At 44.0% G+C, this 16611-nt stretch overlaps 1 protein-coding gene across 2 annotated transcripts in view; it reads right to left on the bottom strand.

Moving 5' to 3' along the window:
- ralgps2 (Ral GEF with PH domain and SH3 binding motif 2) overlaps positions 1-16611 on the bottom strand; it is a 74664-nt gene that overhangs the window by 50252 nt on the left and 7801 nt on the right. For both annotated transcript variants that reach the window (XM_071895589.2, XM_071895590.2), the window contains exon 2: positions 1111-1210. The gene's annotated coding sequence lies outside the window, so the exon portion shown is untranslated. The remainder of the gene's footprint in view (positions 1-1110; positions 1211-16611) is intronic.

Below are 16611 nucleotides of genomic sequence, written 5' to 3'. Positions count from 1 at the left end.
CCATTTCCTTCCCTTGTTCTTTCTCCAAAGCACGCCAGAGTGACAGTAATGAAGAATAAGGAGCTGCTTAGAACACTGACTTCCAGCGAAGGCATGCCTTCTGTACCAGACAACGCAGGCCTGTGTGTGTGTGTGTGTGTGTGTGTGTGTGTGTGTGTGTGTGTGTGTGTGTGTGTGTGTGTGTGTGTGTGTGTGTGTGTGTGTGCCCCTTATTGGCTGGCTCAAGGCTCAAGATGAAATGGCCCGTGCTTTAGGAACCATTAGCTGCCTTCCACAGACTTTTGCATTCTGCTCAGCCAACAGCAAACACCACTAAGTCATGTCAACTTCCCTCCCCAGCCTTGCATTGTTTGACAGCGGTGCATAATTGCACAGGAAGCCATCACCAGAGTCTCTCTTTACAAGTCTGAGTCTGTCCTTTATAGAGTCATACATATGCAATTACCTGCCTGGTCTAATACCTATCTTTTTGTCTGAGGTGTCTCTGGACAACAGTGGGGTTTAAAATCACTTGGCTTAGCACACACAAACACAAACCCCAGTCCCAGGGTTTTACAGTTTGAGCATTGTTTGCAAATGCTCTGAGGAATATGAACATATGCACAAATTAAGAAAACATGCACAAGTGTCAGTTTTGATTGGATATGGTCTCTATTCTTTTGAAAAGAACATACACCAAATATGTCTACAACATAACTCAATTTGACACTTCTAAATATGATTAGCCAGCATCCAATTTAGCAATACCTGCAGGACTCTGTTTGATGCTAAATTGTTATTCCAGCCAAACTACTGCTACGAAAATGATGAGCCATTTCTGCAGGAAAAGTTTAGAGTCAATGCAAACATCACCACTGTGATTCTGTTCCTAAACTTCCACGTTTACTGCCACCATCGCTGAGGTTGAAGAGTCACAATTTATATATTTTGTTACTCTCCATCTACACTACTGTGGATCTAACAGACTAAATCAGCAATGCATAAACTATTGTAGGAGTACTGGTGCTTCACATTAGACAATGATTAGCCCTTCAGGCGCACAGACACACCCATCATGCCACCACACCTCCAAAAGCAAACCATCCTTGGAACAGACAAGGTTGTACTTACCAGTTGTGTGTCAGATGTGCATAGTGCTGGAGGTGAGGTTTGGCTGCCCCTCTGTATTGCTGTCTGAGGCCTGTCTTTCTCTGAGGCTGGCTCCTGCTGTCTGTATGAGAGAGAGAGAGAGAGAGAGAGAGCGAGAGAGAGAAAGAGAGAGAGAGAGAGAGAGAGAGAGGAAGGCAGTATGATTCATCTGAGCTTCAAGAAAACCCACGCACCCATTAGAAACAAACTTACAGCCAAGAATCCAATACAGAGCGGTCATCTGATAAATCCTAAACAAAGCAACAGCAACAGCCGTTGCAAGGACAAGACCTGTAGCCGCTGTTCTGGTGTCTTTTTGTGCTGTATCTTCTGTATCATATGACTGTGATGAGCTCACTACACTACATCACTGGGGAGGCAGTTTGGCTGGTATAACCTAAACATCACAAATTCTCAGTAAAACTGGTTTCCCGTATCCACATTCCCAGTTATACCTTAACTGACAAGAAGCGACACAGTATAGGGCATCTAGGCTAACTGCACTGCCAAAATAACAACTTCAAAATTTACAGACCTAAAACTTGGACCAGTGTTTCTTTTAGATAAATTTAGAAGAATTTAAATACAATAAAAAAAAAATTTGCTCAGCCCAACCCAAACATAACAATTTCAGTTACAGTCTATATATCATGATACAAATATCCAAATAAGGGCCATTCTCAAACTGCAACACCTACTGGAACTGATCCTGGAATGAACCAAGAAGAGAGTCTGGGTCTCAGAGGCAAAATTACCCACATACACCCTACATCTAAATTTTAATTTGTTTTATTTATTCATTACAGGAAACACTGAAATGAACATCTGAGTTATAATAGTGTATGATTGTATTAGGCTACAGATTGTACGGAGAGCTGCTTCTTGTTGCCGACCCACACAAATCAAGACTTCATGAGGAGCAGATAGGAGAGAGAGGCGGGCATTTTTAGTTAGAATGGAATGGAAATGGAAATGAAAATCTTCTGTGCTTTACCACTTCTTAAATGACTTTTCACATTGGCCACTAGGTGTCTCACTACTCTCAGGGATAAAACCCTGTGTGTTGGGGCTGTGTGGAACTGAGGAGTGGATTGTGGACAAATGCTGCATGACAGCAGACAGTAGTTGGCCTTTACCCACAGTGTCTGGGATAAGATCTACTCATCCCCTCCAGGTTATCATCATTGCGGATAGTGGTACAAGGCTCACAAGGAGAACAAATAGTGGATTGTTGGATTTCCAACAGCCAAAGTAAGCCCCCAAACACTGATTAAACCTTTGCCTGGAAAAGCCTAAACGTTCTTTCAAAGATCACATTTGACCAAGATCATCACAGGACTCCATTTAAACAAAGTTTAATAGCTGCCCTGAAGAGCCACACTTTTTTGTGGTAGTGACTGATGCAAATATAATTTCCCTAAGTACAAAACCGAAAAAAGAGTTTTAACGAGGGAGACAGCGTCTGCCGTTCCTGGCCGGAGGCCAGGTTCACGTCTATAGTCTGTGTGTCATTGTCACACAGCAGAGTGAGTGAGCTGCCTATAGCCTGAGCAGTGTAAACACCCCCTGGCTGCTGCCTGTCTGCTTGTCTGCTGTCAGTCAATTTGCTCTCTGTCTGAGCTGCTTGTCAGCCATGATCCCAACCAACATAGACCTGTTTACTTCTAACTTCACAACTCCCTACAACGCCCACACCTCCAGCTACAGGACTTTAAAAGCATATAGAGACAACGCCCCCAGCCACTGCCCTCCCTACACATGGATCCTCTCACGTCCAGTTCAAACTAGCCAGCACTCCTTGCTATAGGCGTCCGCCTCTCTGCTCTGGGGAACCTCCCTGCCCCTCTGATTGTGAACCGAGCTGAAATTTGCCTTGTTTTTTGCGAGATAATTCCACGTTTTAGTCCCTGGGCTCCACTGCTCTCCTCTGTTTTGCTCTCATCGGCTCCGACACACAGACAGGTTCACTGAGGTTCAAGTACACAAACAGCAAAAGGAATATCATACGAGTGGTGATAAGGTGTAGGGTCTACGTTTGGGAACGCTGGGAATGTCAGAACGGGCTAACAATGTTCCAGCGTCAGAAGGACAGGCCTTAAGGAAAGACTTGACAGGGATGAGAGGGGGAGGGAAAGAATGGCGGAGAGAAGGAGAGTGGTGAGTGACAGAAAGTGGAACGACTTGTGTTGGGGCTTGTGGCAGGGGAAGTGCCGTTAAGCTGAATGTGACTCATCATATTGCATAGCAGGTGCTGTTGAATCAGGCCTTTCTGATTCGGCTTCCTTCCTCTCCCTCCCTCCCTCCCTCCCTCCCTCCCTCCCTCCCTCCCTCCCTCCCTCCAGTCGTGTTCCCAGACCGCTGTTTGACATTCACATGCTGCAGCTCAAACACAGAGACACTGGCTGCCTAACAGGCCTCGTTACTGTCTGGCACAAAGCAGGGGCCTGTGTATTAGCGCGTGTTTGTGTGTCAGCGAGTGTGTGTGTGGTAGTGCGTTGCCATGTGCATGCAGGCGTATTTGTGCATGTGACGCATTCTGCATCCTTTACTGACCCCTGACATTCCTGTCCCCAGTGGCTCTGAACACAGCCCTCCACCCTCTCTGTGCCCTCCTTACACTGCTCATCTCCCCTCCCTTTCCTCTTCACCTCAACCTCATTTCACAGCACAAATCTTTTGACTTCAAACTGGGAAGTCTGATAGATTAAGACGATAAGAATATGTTCCAGAGGCGGACCGGTCAAAGAGCAGACGCTCTGTGTAAGACATAGAGCCCCAGACTGCTCCAACCAGCCTTCATCTCATTAACTCTTCTATCTGTACACATGTTTATTCACTACTCCATCTCTATGCCAACATGAGACACGAGCCACCACACACACACACACACACGGGATTAGTGTGTTTGCATGTTAGCTGAGCTTGGCAGGTGTGTGTGTCTGAGGGCTGTTCTGGGACATAAACCCATGTTTGCAAGTGTGTCCCTGTACAGATTTAGTCCTCATGTGTGATCAGGGAAAGGTCAAAAGCTGTGTGAGACTATGAATAAAGGATCGGGCATGTGAGATTGGTGTAAAGTTCAGCGTTAACAGAGTGTTGTGTGAGTTCTCCGACAGTTTTAATAACTCTGCCAGTCCCTGCCTACAGCACTGCAGGCCTGTCTTTGACACTTTTTTTAAACAGCCCACGTGCCGCTTTTCTCACTCTGCTCCCACTGTGAGTGAACAGAACCAGAAATCTCCTTCACCCTCGTGCTCACAGCAAGGCTCACAGACCTTACAATTACTAACAGAGCACAAACGGAGTCCTGGCCAATTCACAGTACGTTCGTTAAAAAAAAACATAAAAGAAAAAAACACAAACAGTCACTAGGCATCACTAGTAATCCACGTCTACTTTGGCCCACAGTGCTTCTGGTTTAAAACTGTTTCCTCCTGTCTCCATCTGTCCCTGCCTGTGTGCGCGCATGTATGCGTTGTGCATGCCGTTTTGCCCGGCAGCAGGGCTTAATGCATTTGTAAAGCATGCCGCAGATGCACCACAGTCAGGGAGCCAAAGTGGGTCAGTGTGTTGAGCTGAGCAGTGAGGGATGTGACACCCATTAAGCTGTGCTCTCTTCATCTTCTCTTTAGTACACACAAACTCTTACAGCAAAGACATAGCCCAATTACACAGTACAAACACACACACACACTTAGCATTCATACTGTTAGGAGCTGTAGGCCTACTAGGTCAAAGTCAAAGCTCTAATGTTTTCGCCAAATTATCTTTGCACTACATAAATAATGTAGTAGGCCTCACTGTCACATGACGAGGAAAGAAAGATATGACACTGGGCTAAACCCGTAAACAAGTTGGGGCACACACACCCCATTACCACCCCTTACCTGCAGCAGATCTAAGTAGGGCTCTGTCTGGTTTTAAGATGGACTTTGGGTCTATGAATGTGCAACTACCCCACTCCCATTTTACAGGAGCAGAAAAGAGATATTTACTGCTAGCTTTGGCTGCATCATTTGTGAAGCCTGTTATCCACCAGAGAGCCAGTCAGTGGTTTGCCACTAATACAAGTATTCTATCCAACTAAGATAGGATCGAGATGCTCCCTTTCTCTGGGCTCTAGTCAAGCCTCCAGGGAGAACACTATTGATCTGGAGCTAAGAGGGGCCAGGCTGATCACACACACACTCTCTAATAACCTGCACGTACACACAGTGACACAGCATGTGGCTGCATGTCACAGCAGGTCGATACACACTGCTGTCACTCTGCAGGTTGGCTACACAGGCAGCGGCTGGTGGCACTGCCTGCAGAGAGACGGGGTGTGTGTGTAGAGAGGCAACATGACTAATAGTCCCTTCACACCATCACTTAACATGCCGCTGATGTTCTCTCTCTTATGGAGGTCAGTAACTGAACAGAGCCGGCTCCATGCTACTTTGAAACAGTGGAGGTGGGGGAAAGACAAAGGTATTATGGTAGCAGAACACCTCAGAACTTGCATGTTGGAATTTACACTCTCAGAAAATATTCACACACCTGTGTCCCAAATTTGAATTCACAAATGTGCAAGTCAATATTTGAATGAATGGAATAGAAGCTGCAAACTTGTAATATGATATAGTAGTACAAGTACAACTTCTTCAATCCGCTGCTGCAACCTCTCAGATGCCGTCTTGCGCGCCACAAAAGGTGAATCTGAATTTTACCTTTGATACAAGTTTTGCAGGGAAGTTTCAAAAGTGGTTTGCAGACCTGTGGCTTCAAGACACTAAGGAGAGAGCTGGGGGAGGGGAGAGGGGAAGTAACGGCCCTATGGAGACGACCAATCAGAAGAACCGCTTAAGGCAGCTTTTTCCTGTTTGATCTTGGTCATCAAAAAACATAGCTTTCATCATACAAACCTCAATTTTGTAAAGTTATCCTCCTTATGATTCCTAGTGAGGTATGTTTTGTCACCTTTAAGAATTTATCATAAGATATTCATACAGGATTTGGTTAGTTAAAAGTTGGCAGGTAACTAGACGATACGTTTTGTTCTCATGGACAGAAAGTCCTGCCAGACTAAAAGTCTGACATGTGGCCTTATTTATCAGCACACGATACACACATCGTAGAACATCTACACCATTTACTGGACAACCCTCACTGGGAATCATAAGGAGGATAACTTTTTAACTCCAAACAGCTTTTGCAAAGGCCCAAGTCTGTCCATCTGTCCTCCCTGGAATAGTGAGTGTCTTGCTGTTAATTCTCCCTCCCACACACAGAATAAGGTTAGGACTTCAGCGGAATCCAGCGGTTTGCCAAGACGGCTTACGCCACACGCTTGTGTCCCCATTGCTTAGTGAATGAGGCTCTTTGCATGTATAAAAGAAAACACACACACACACACACACACACACACACTTACACACACACCAGGAAGTACAGAAAATACCTCAACTCCCCATGTAAACTCCTTCCAGACCAGCAGCCTATTTCTGATCAAACATTACAGCATTATCGTTTCAGCTCTTTGAACACTGTTCCATATGATGGAAAGGAAGCAGGAAATAGTTGCAGTCTGCCATATTTCTCTCATTCCACACAGAGAGCATTTTTTAGAAAATCAATAGGAAATGAACCCACTGACATGCACTTCTTCCACACAGACATTGAACTGACTGTGTTCGCCCCTATGACATATTGAGCCATTGATTCATGAATATTTAGGCCCATCTGTGACCGGCAGTAAGCGTGATCTAGTTGTGAGCAGAGCACCCAAAGGGCATAGTGGATCTTTAAAAGCACCAGATGAAGCAGAGGGCGGCCTGCAGACAGCTGACTGGGATTTAACTCTGATTGAACACTGATGATGTATTCTGACTGGACATTCATCTCATTAGTGTCTGGGACTCCAGAGAACAGGAGAGCTTGATAATCAGCAATTCACACTGGCAAGTCGAACACTAAACACTGAACACCACAAACGGGGCCCAAAAAACCCCAATCTAAAATGATAGCAAAAACGACTATCCCAATAATTTTGCTAAATATTATGATCACGATTATTAATCACAATTATTTGTCTCAGTTTCAGGAAACAAAATTATTGTATTGCACATATATTTGAACTTTTTCACTTTTAAGCAGCAACAGCTAAAAGTGTTGTTTTCATCCTACTACCTTACTCTTATTGTGGTCATTTACAAAATGTATTCATTTATTACTTTGGACATAGCTACAACCCCAAGACAAACACTGAATCTGTACTTGCTTGTCGTCATCTAGTTTAAAACCAAAATGACAATGATCCATTTTTGAGGAACTAAAACATAATCGCATTCAGACTGGGGAGAAGGGTTTTCCTCTCCAACGCTGGGCCGATTCATTCTTTTCCACTTTGCTCATCGCTTTGTTTTTCCAAAGATGGTCTATGTAAGGTTTCTCCCTTTCTCTGCCACCAGAGCTGCCTGCTTTTCTACCTTAACAGCTCAGCTACATCAGATGCGCTTCTGTTCCATCTGTTCGTGTCGGAAGGGTTGGATCAGATACGCAGCCATTTACTTCAATACAGCCTGCTCCACTGGATCAATACAGCCTGCTCCACTGGATCAATACAGCCTGCTCCACTGGACGCACATGCAACATGTTGCCCGATCTGAAATCAAGCTGGAACGGAGCTGCAACTTTTGAGATACGCATGGCCTCTGTTTTTGTCGGACTGCGCAGCTGTCTGCTGTGTATTGGAACCATATAAATGGCAAGATTTTGCTTAGTCATTTATCACGTCAGCTAAACATAATAGTGCATAGCAGAGAAACAAAAACAGCTTCATAGTTTGCAAAACTTTTACAACTCAACAATGCTATCAAAAGCTCAAACTAGATACATTACATTGCTAAATATAACAACTGGGCCGCAACAGTTACTACACAGAATGTTACGCAACTTTCACATGGGTGCACATTGCACATTCAAAGGTTGTAATTGGTTACGCATAACGGAAGCACTTGATGTACCACACCATGACGTTCAGTGGAATTGAATATAACAAACACTGATATCGCCAAACTACACGATTATTAAACATAAAATCGCCCTACACAATTATCTACGATTACTTGTGCAGCCCAAAACTGACATATTTTCACTCTCAAATTGACTGACTGAGCTGTTGACAGGACTGACAGGACTGACAGGACTGACAGGACTGATCTCTCACCTAGCCCTCTTTCCTCTAACAACCAAGCTTGGTTTCTATGTAGATGATCACCTCAACAGCACAAAGGATTCCTACATTATATCCTATGTATTGGCAAATTAAATATCTTGCGGCTGTCAACAGCTTGTTTATGAAACTGACTCGTTTTTAGTATTTAGTTACAATCAGTTATGAAACTTGCATGTTCAGTTTCAATGGCAAACATAGCTAATATTTGCATGGGCATTTAAATCGAGTCACCAGGTCTGTCAGCTGGCTAGAAACATCTTCAGTGGCGGATTGTAGCTCAGCTGGTTCTCATTCAGCTCAGGTGACAACAACACTCAGAAGACATGATGCATGTTGAGCAGTCTGGGAGCAGACACACACACACACACTCCTAGTTTATAAAGCGCTGCACCCTGTTTGTGAAATTCCACCAGTTCTAATCAGTGTCTTAGCAGCAGCTCTGACCTTGGGAGTGTGATTCTGCTTTTTTTAGATACACTTGCGCTCTCTCTTTCTCCCCATCTCCCTCTATGCCTTACAACTCTCTGGTTCATAATTAGAGCTCAGGCTGTGCAGGCAGTCTGTTCAGGCCTGTCCTCGCTTCTATCTTGTCTCCTGGCACATCCCCCAGTGACACAGACACACTCGGTATGTCCAACCTTCACAGACCTAGATAACGCATCTAGTCAACCCCTTCCTAGAGCCCGGCCTACAGCTAGAAGCAGCACTCAAAATGAGTAAATACCACACATCCACACACCTATCAACAGGCAATATCTGGGCCCAGCTAGTCTAGATAACGGTATCTGGCTATCCATCGAATGAACCAGGGAGAGGACGCTGTGCCAAGCTGGTGAGTGGTGGCATGTGGCAGGGCCCCCGAGCAGCAGGCTGTCACGTGTGGGCAGCGCATTGGCCTACTGTGTGTGTGTGTGTATGTGTCTGTGTATGTGTGTGTGTGCTGGCCTCAGCCTGATTTGTGGCCCACATGGGAGTGGGCAGGCAGCCCAGCCCAAGTCCAACTCTCCTGCTGAAGACTGGAGGACCTGAGCCTGGTGACAGATGAGTGGGGAAAAAAAGAGAAAGAGGGAGGGAGGGAGAGGAAGCAGAGGAAGTGTGGTGCTGGCAGCGGCGTTGATGTCTGTGGTCATTCCCTGCACAGACTATTAACAAGGAAAGGGCAGAGTAACAATAGGCAGCAACAGAGCGCTCAGTCAGAGCAGTCGTGTTCAGAGGAAACAGATATGATCTCTATGTCTTCCTCTATGAGTCTCAGAGGATTGGCAAAAGTCAGACCCGCAGCAGTAAAACCACCTCACACAGTGACAGGACAGACACTAATTCAGGATACCTCAAAGTGACACTGCATGCCAAAGAGACAGGAGCAGCCATCACGACATCAGGGGAAAGAAGAGATATTGCGTGCAAGCGAGAGAGAAAAGTGAGCAGAGCAGCAACTTCTGTGCGGTGGGTTAGGGGGAAACCTGCATAGCATACTGATCCCTCTATGTAGCTCTGGTCCGATGACGCTACAGATTAGGGGTGTAATGATTATCCACTGGGCCAGCTATACAAGATACAGCTGTACCACTTCAAACGTATAGGACTGGGTGGAAGTTGTTAGGGATCGTTAACAAATCGTATCAGCTGTCATTTGACCAGGGAAGGACAATTCTACAGTCAAAATCATTAATAAATTCTCAATTTGTGTTTATTCCTTTTGCTTTATCCTTTCTGCATCCATGTCACATGCAGCTACGACTTGCCCCCTTCCCTGTGTTAAAGTGGCTGCAACTTATGCTGCGTTCACCTGATGTGGGAATATCTGGCTTGACAACTCAAAGCTACAGCTTCAGAGCTGTAACAAATTATTATTTTTATAATCGACTAATCAGGCAATTATTTTAACAATTTATACGCAAATTGCGACTTGCAACTGAAAGTCTTGTCGGTACTACCCGACTACCGAAAAATGTAAAACATTTGGTGCCAGTTTAGTACTTTAATTGTTAATCTTACATTGCCTTTCATCAAATCATCATACTCGTTTTTGTACTAAAGTGACTGCTGATTGGCTCACTAAGTAACTACTTGCCACAGGCAGGACAAACAAACTTGCCCGGGCGTCACTACACCTTCATCTATTAGTCTGCTTTAAGTAAGTATACAATGTCTGGCTCCATTTTACTAAAATAGATGGCAACAGCACACAGTGCAAGATTTGTGACAAGAAAATAACTGCCAAGTCCGGCAACACCTCAAACCTAATGAAACACTTGTGTACAATGTTACCTTGAGGGAAGAGAGCTGTGCTTGACTGCAAAAAAAACCCCCAAAAAACGGCCACACAAACTGTTTCTTTTAAAACACATAACTGAATTTTACATAAACAAAACCTTTCGTAAGATATTCGACCATTCATGTAAGAACAGAATTTGTTTTGACCTGGCAGTCGGGATTTTCTATGGTAACTTGTTTTGGAAGTCGGGAGAACCAGTGATACAAAGTAAAAAAGTTCATTTAGAGCCCTGTAAACACAAGTTTCACATTTAAGAAGTCAAATGTTATCTATTTTTGTTTTGCAAAAATTATATGATAGTCAAAAAAATTTAGGCTATTGCATTACATAAGCTTTTACAACATAGGTATAAAAAAAAACTAGTTTTGGTTCTGGTCTCGAAAGGTACAGATATTGGTACCAGTACTGAACATTTTCAAACAATACCCAGCCCTATCTGTCACAATCTGTGTAATTTACAGAAACACTGTACAGAACATTTACAGAAACATCATCAATTGAAATAGGTTTTAAATTGCAAGGAAAGGGCATTTTTATCTTTTAAATTATACCTAGGTCCTCACAGTCCAGAAAAAAAACAGGTCATACTGCATTCCCAATAAGAAGAAGTAGCACAAGACACTCAAATGGGGAAGCACAAGCAGGGCCAAACACAGTACATCCTGAGGAAGGATTTGTGAAATGTCAGGTGTGATTAGGCTACCTTCTGTACTGGTTCTAAATAAGTTTTAAATCAACTTGAGAATAATTTTTATCCCTGCTTGTGCTCTCCTATTTGAGTGTCTTGCACATCCAGTTTCATCCAGTCGTCCAACTCTAGTGGAAGGGAAGATTTTCATATTGCTAGCAGTGGGTCAAATTTTCCCATGTAGGGGACATAAAGAATCTCAGGTATGCTGTTAAGCTCCAGAGAAACATCAAACAAAGCTGAATTGTGTGTCACAGTAAAATGTGCAACTGGTCAGAAGTTTCAGTTATTTTATACGGGTGCCTTGCATATAATGCCAAATACATTAACATAACATTGAACTTTTTGTTTCAGAGCTGCATAACGATGACTACATGGGCTTTTGGTTAATTTCCGCTAGCTCCCACCTGATTCAAAATGACACCATGACAAGTGAACTCTGCATTCCTCTTCATGCCACTGAATACTTACTTACTTACTGAATCCAGTCATATTGCATCGTACCAGATCAAATAATACCTGCTCAAAGATTGCTTCCTGTCTTGAATCACTGAGTACGTACTGAGATTCTTATCCGCTCGGTATAAGGAGAGATTCACATCCCTGCTACAGATTAAGAGCAACTCTCAGGTTTAAATGGAGAAGTCACCGCAGGATTCCAAATAGCTTCAGTCTCAAGAGGTGAGAGCAATATTGAGATCATATGGCTGTTTGGTTTTATGCCAAAGCCATCACCAGAGGCCTGTTGGCCTGTGCCAAGTCTGACTGTCTGACTCATACAGAGGGGAAAAAAAAAAAAAAAAGAGAGAGAAATTTAGAAAAGCCTAATCAAAGTCTCCTTTATCATACTCAAAATTCCAACTAATGAGTCTACATGATGAGACTAAATGTGTTAGAAAGAGTATAATCAGAGTTCAGGTGTATATTTTTGGTCGCTGAAACAATATTGCGCTCCAGCAACAAGTTAGCATAAATGTTTTTTGATCCAGGGATTCAGATTTATTTTGTTTTCCCCAGTTTACTATGAACTGAGGTTTTACATTGCTAACCCGAAAGCAAAGACACCACTGTATAGCATGAAGGAATGTTTAAAGGTTGCATAACATTGCTAAATTAATCCTGATTATTTTTCTAGATACTGTGATCACAATTAATCTCAGTGATCTGAGGAATTATAATTATTTATTGCACTTATTGTATTTTATATCAACATCTTCATCATCTTATATACTATTTTCACCGCTAGCTAGCATTCTTGAAGAAATGTAATTAAACAAAATGTCTCACGTTTTCCAAATACTACGATTATTAATTGTGAACCCTCAAATTACAATACACACCCCAGAATGCTTCGGAGCCTATTCGCTGTACGACCTGCTTGGAGTCTGCATGGTAAATGCTGTCATATTATCTGATGTTTGGGTCACAGCAGATTAGTTTCATATTGACTGAGCAACAAAACAAGCTTACACAATGTTGTCTCATGAGCTCAGGTCAGAGAGGGTGAGCCAGAGGTCAGAGTTCACCCGGCTGATCTCTGAGCTGCAGCACTGGGACTGGATTAAGTTGTCTTGAGACTCAGAGCCGATAGTTGTTGTGCTATCAAAACATGTTCCTCTGTGCCATTTTGTGAGGCGCTTTGAGTTAACAAATCACATCCATAATACTGGAATTGCTTTCTTTGGCTTAACGAACCATGCAATAGTCTAACTGTGAAGGATTCATTCACTCATCAATCCAAATCCAAATCTGTCTAGGATAGATGCAGGGGACTCCCTCAGTCAATGTAATACTTGTTTGTCTTGTTTCCTATTTGTCCTCCTAAAATACAAAGTTGGTCAATTATTTGCGCCTAACATAAAAAGAAATTCAAAATTACATTATTTCTTTTGCAAGATAACACTGATATTTCCCATTTCTCCTCCAAAAAACAAATTGGAAACTGTGCACAATGTTCAGATTTGTTTTCAGGCTTTTGGCTGTTTGTCTCTGATTATTCTGATTTCCCTCCTATTATGTGGGTTTGTGAGTCATAGTTTAAAGGAAAGCCTCACAATCTCTTTTCATTGCTGACATGCACAAGAAACTGTGTGTGTGTGTGTGTGTGTGTGTGTGTGTGTGTGTGTGTGTACGTCATTAGGGAGTAAATGAGAGAACAGAGACAGTGTTCTCAGTCTCTATCAGGACTTCATCAGAGACACACCTTCCCTTCTTTGAGTCAGCCAAGCCATCATCAGGTCTGGCAGCCGCATATCAATGGGACTTCAACAACCAGATGGTGTTGGAGCAAAACCGCCTTATCTTTATCTCTCTCCGCCACTCAAAATATGGATGGTTCTTTCACCTTCACATTGTTGGTGCGTCACAGAGACACAGACACACGCAGCACTTCCCAGGAGTGGGTGCCGGGTCGGCCCTTGGGGCTTTCGGTTGAGACACAGACTTAAGAGGCATGGCATGCTGTAACCTGACAAGGCATACAGCTATGAGCGTGCAAACACACACGCACAAATCTCTCTCCTACAAACACACACGGCTGTGGTAGAACAATGCCTTGGCTCTGGAAGCGACAGACTCCGTAAATCCGGCCATGGCAAGCTGGAAGGTTTCCTCCCGGCTCGAACACAGCAGCACCTACCGAGACTCACCCACTAGCCCCCGACCGCATAAAAGCCCGCCCTTATCCTACCAACAGGTCATGGGATCTAACTGCTGGAGCCTGCTGGAGCATTCTCTCCATCAAACGCACTTCATTTGATCCCTCTAGCCGTCGTGTTGAAGCCATCTTGCTGGCCGAGATGTGATGCTTTATGCAGTTAGAATGAGATAGGAGAAAGGAGTAGGGGATCTTTATGGCTCCTAAAGATGGCCCATCTTTATGGCTCTTCAGGATGCAACCCTTCAAAATCATCCATCCCTCTGAAAGAATACCAAACTCTACCGGGCAGCTATGATGAGCTCATCCCCCTCCGACGCATTACTCTGTCCTCTGTTCTTTTTTAGGATGGCCTACTCTGCTCAGACACTTGACCCAAGAGAGCAGGGAAGCAACCAAAACTGAAAAGAAGGCTGTTCAGTCAGTGTCTTAAAAGCAAACACACCGCAGGCTAGCTATTGTTAGCCTAATATCCTGATTCCTGACTGCATGAATATGTGTGGTCTGATCTGTACAGCAAATATTTTATCAAGAAAAAGAGAGAGATCAGCTTTGAATATAGCCTAGTGGTGCTGATACTGAGTTTTAGTATTTAAATTATCAGGCTGGTGAGCACCGTAGTGGTAGTACCCTCACCAAATTTATAGAGAATTGCTTGGAATGAACATGGTGAGTATAAATGCATTGCAAGTTGATGAAAGTCCAGTCATTAAGTAGAGGATTTCCTGTTTAATGTCTCAGTTTAACACCCCACAAAAGGACAAATTGTTGATTATTGTGCTATTCCAGTTAGTTTGAGAGGAACAGGTTACAGCTTCAGCACAGTTTTACTTACTTTAGTACTACTTAACACTTTCTCCAGTTTACTTAAATACGCTGAATTCCTAGTTTCAGCCTTCCTTGTAGTTTCAGTAACCTTGGGCAAGGCAAGCATGTAGGTTTAGTTTGGATCTGGAGCTCAGTCACTTTGAACCCGCTTAACTGAGCAAGACTGAGATAACAGGCCTCCCATAGAGCTTCACACACACACTCTCATACTCACACACACGCAGCGCTGCACGCATGACTTCCCCTAACATGGCACTGCCCTGTCTCCAGGGCCTGATGAAACGGCCTGTTACAACTTCAACATGGAGGGAAAGCAAAGGGAGAAGTGAGCAGGAAAGGGATGAGGGAAGGACAAATGTGTGATCAAAGTGTGTTAACTTCAGGTAACCTGTGTTTAGCATGAGAGTGGGAACAAGAGCCACAGCTATGTCCACACTGTCACCCGAGGCAGGTCAGAGAGGGACACGAATGAACACACACACACACACACACACACACAGCTGTTTGCTCTAACAGTTCACTAGGTCAGAGTTCACATGGGAGAACAAAACCTGACACCCACACACACAGATCAGAAAAAAAGAGAGATAGGGGGAGGAGAAAAAGCAGAAAATGTTGTGAAATCCACTAACCAAATGAAACTGGAGCTATCCAACTTCATGGGTGACGAAGAAAAACAGAGTCAGAGAGAGAGAGAGACAGAAACAAAGCGCAAGACAGAGAAACACAGAGAGAAGACAGAGAAACACAGAGAGACAGTAACAAAGTGAGAGCAAAAGAGAAACAGGCAGAGGTGAAGAGTGTCCGAAACAGAGAGAGAGACAGGACGAGAGCAAGGCAGAGAAACAGAGAAAGAGACAGAATTTGCCTAATCTGGCCATGGCTGCCTCTCTTAATAACATAGTGGGTAGTTACTTTTCCCATCTGATAGCAGCTATGAAAGATTGATTCTTTCATCTTCCTCACACAAGACAGAACAATGTTGCATTGTGTGCTTCTGTCAGTTAGTGTGTGTGTATGTGTATGAGTGTGTGTGTGAGAGAAAGAGAGAGAAACCGAGCCTGCATTTAATGGAAGAGGAGCAACAGCTGAGGCTGAGCAAACAGCTGTATCTCTTCAACGCCTGCACTCCTCCCCTCCCCCTCTCCCTCGTTCCCTCTCTCCCTGAATGAGCCCCTCACACCCGTCTCTGATCCTCCTCTCCCACAGAGCAGCATGGCCAGGGGCTACACTGTCCACACACACACACACACACACACACAATATCCGCCCGAGTTATACAGACAGTATTAGTTCGAACCTCTGTTCTCCTCTCAGAAGACAAGCACAGACAGGATGCATGAGCTACCAAACATTCATTTCTATTGACTAAAAATAGGCAAGACATTGTTTCCAGCAGCGCTGTCGCCCTCCCTCTCCCCAAACCCCTGCAGCCCTCCCAGCGTTAGCAGACCCTCGCTACGGCACAAAGGAAAATACAGGAACGGCTATATTATCTTTCCATATGCAAAATAGCAAAAGATTAAGACCTGTCGTTTAAATCTTTCTAGGTATCAGAGTCATTTTGTCAAGTGCTGCCCTGCTGAAATACTTGAATTGTGCTGCTGCTTACGTTTTACGCTTGTTGTTGGAATAAACCGTGACCCTGAGAGAAAGGTTTTCATTTCACTGTGCACTTGTGTAAGGTCGGATGACAATAAAGTTGAATTGAAATATTGTCACACCACTATCAGGTCTGTAAAAACACCCAATTGAACGGTTTGCATGTGTGTTGTGTGTGTGTGTGCGTGTGATGAGTGCAGGCATGTGAGCGCCAG

The sequence above is a fragment of the Centroberyx gerrardi genome, chromosome 9 (assembly GCF_048128805.1).
Source record: "Centroberyx gerrardi isolate f3 chromosome 9, fCenGer3.hap1.cur.20231027, whole genome shotgun sequence".
Classification (NCBI taxonomy): Eukaryota; Metazoa; Chordata; class Actinopteri; order Beryciformes; family Berycidae; genus Centroberyx; species Centroberyx gerrardi.
This window is presented reverse-complemented; position numbering and strand designations above follow the sequence as displayed.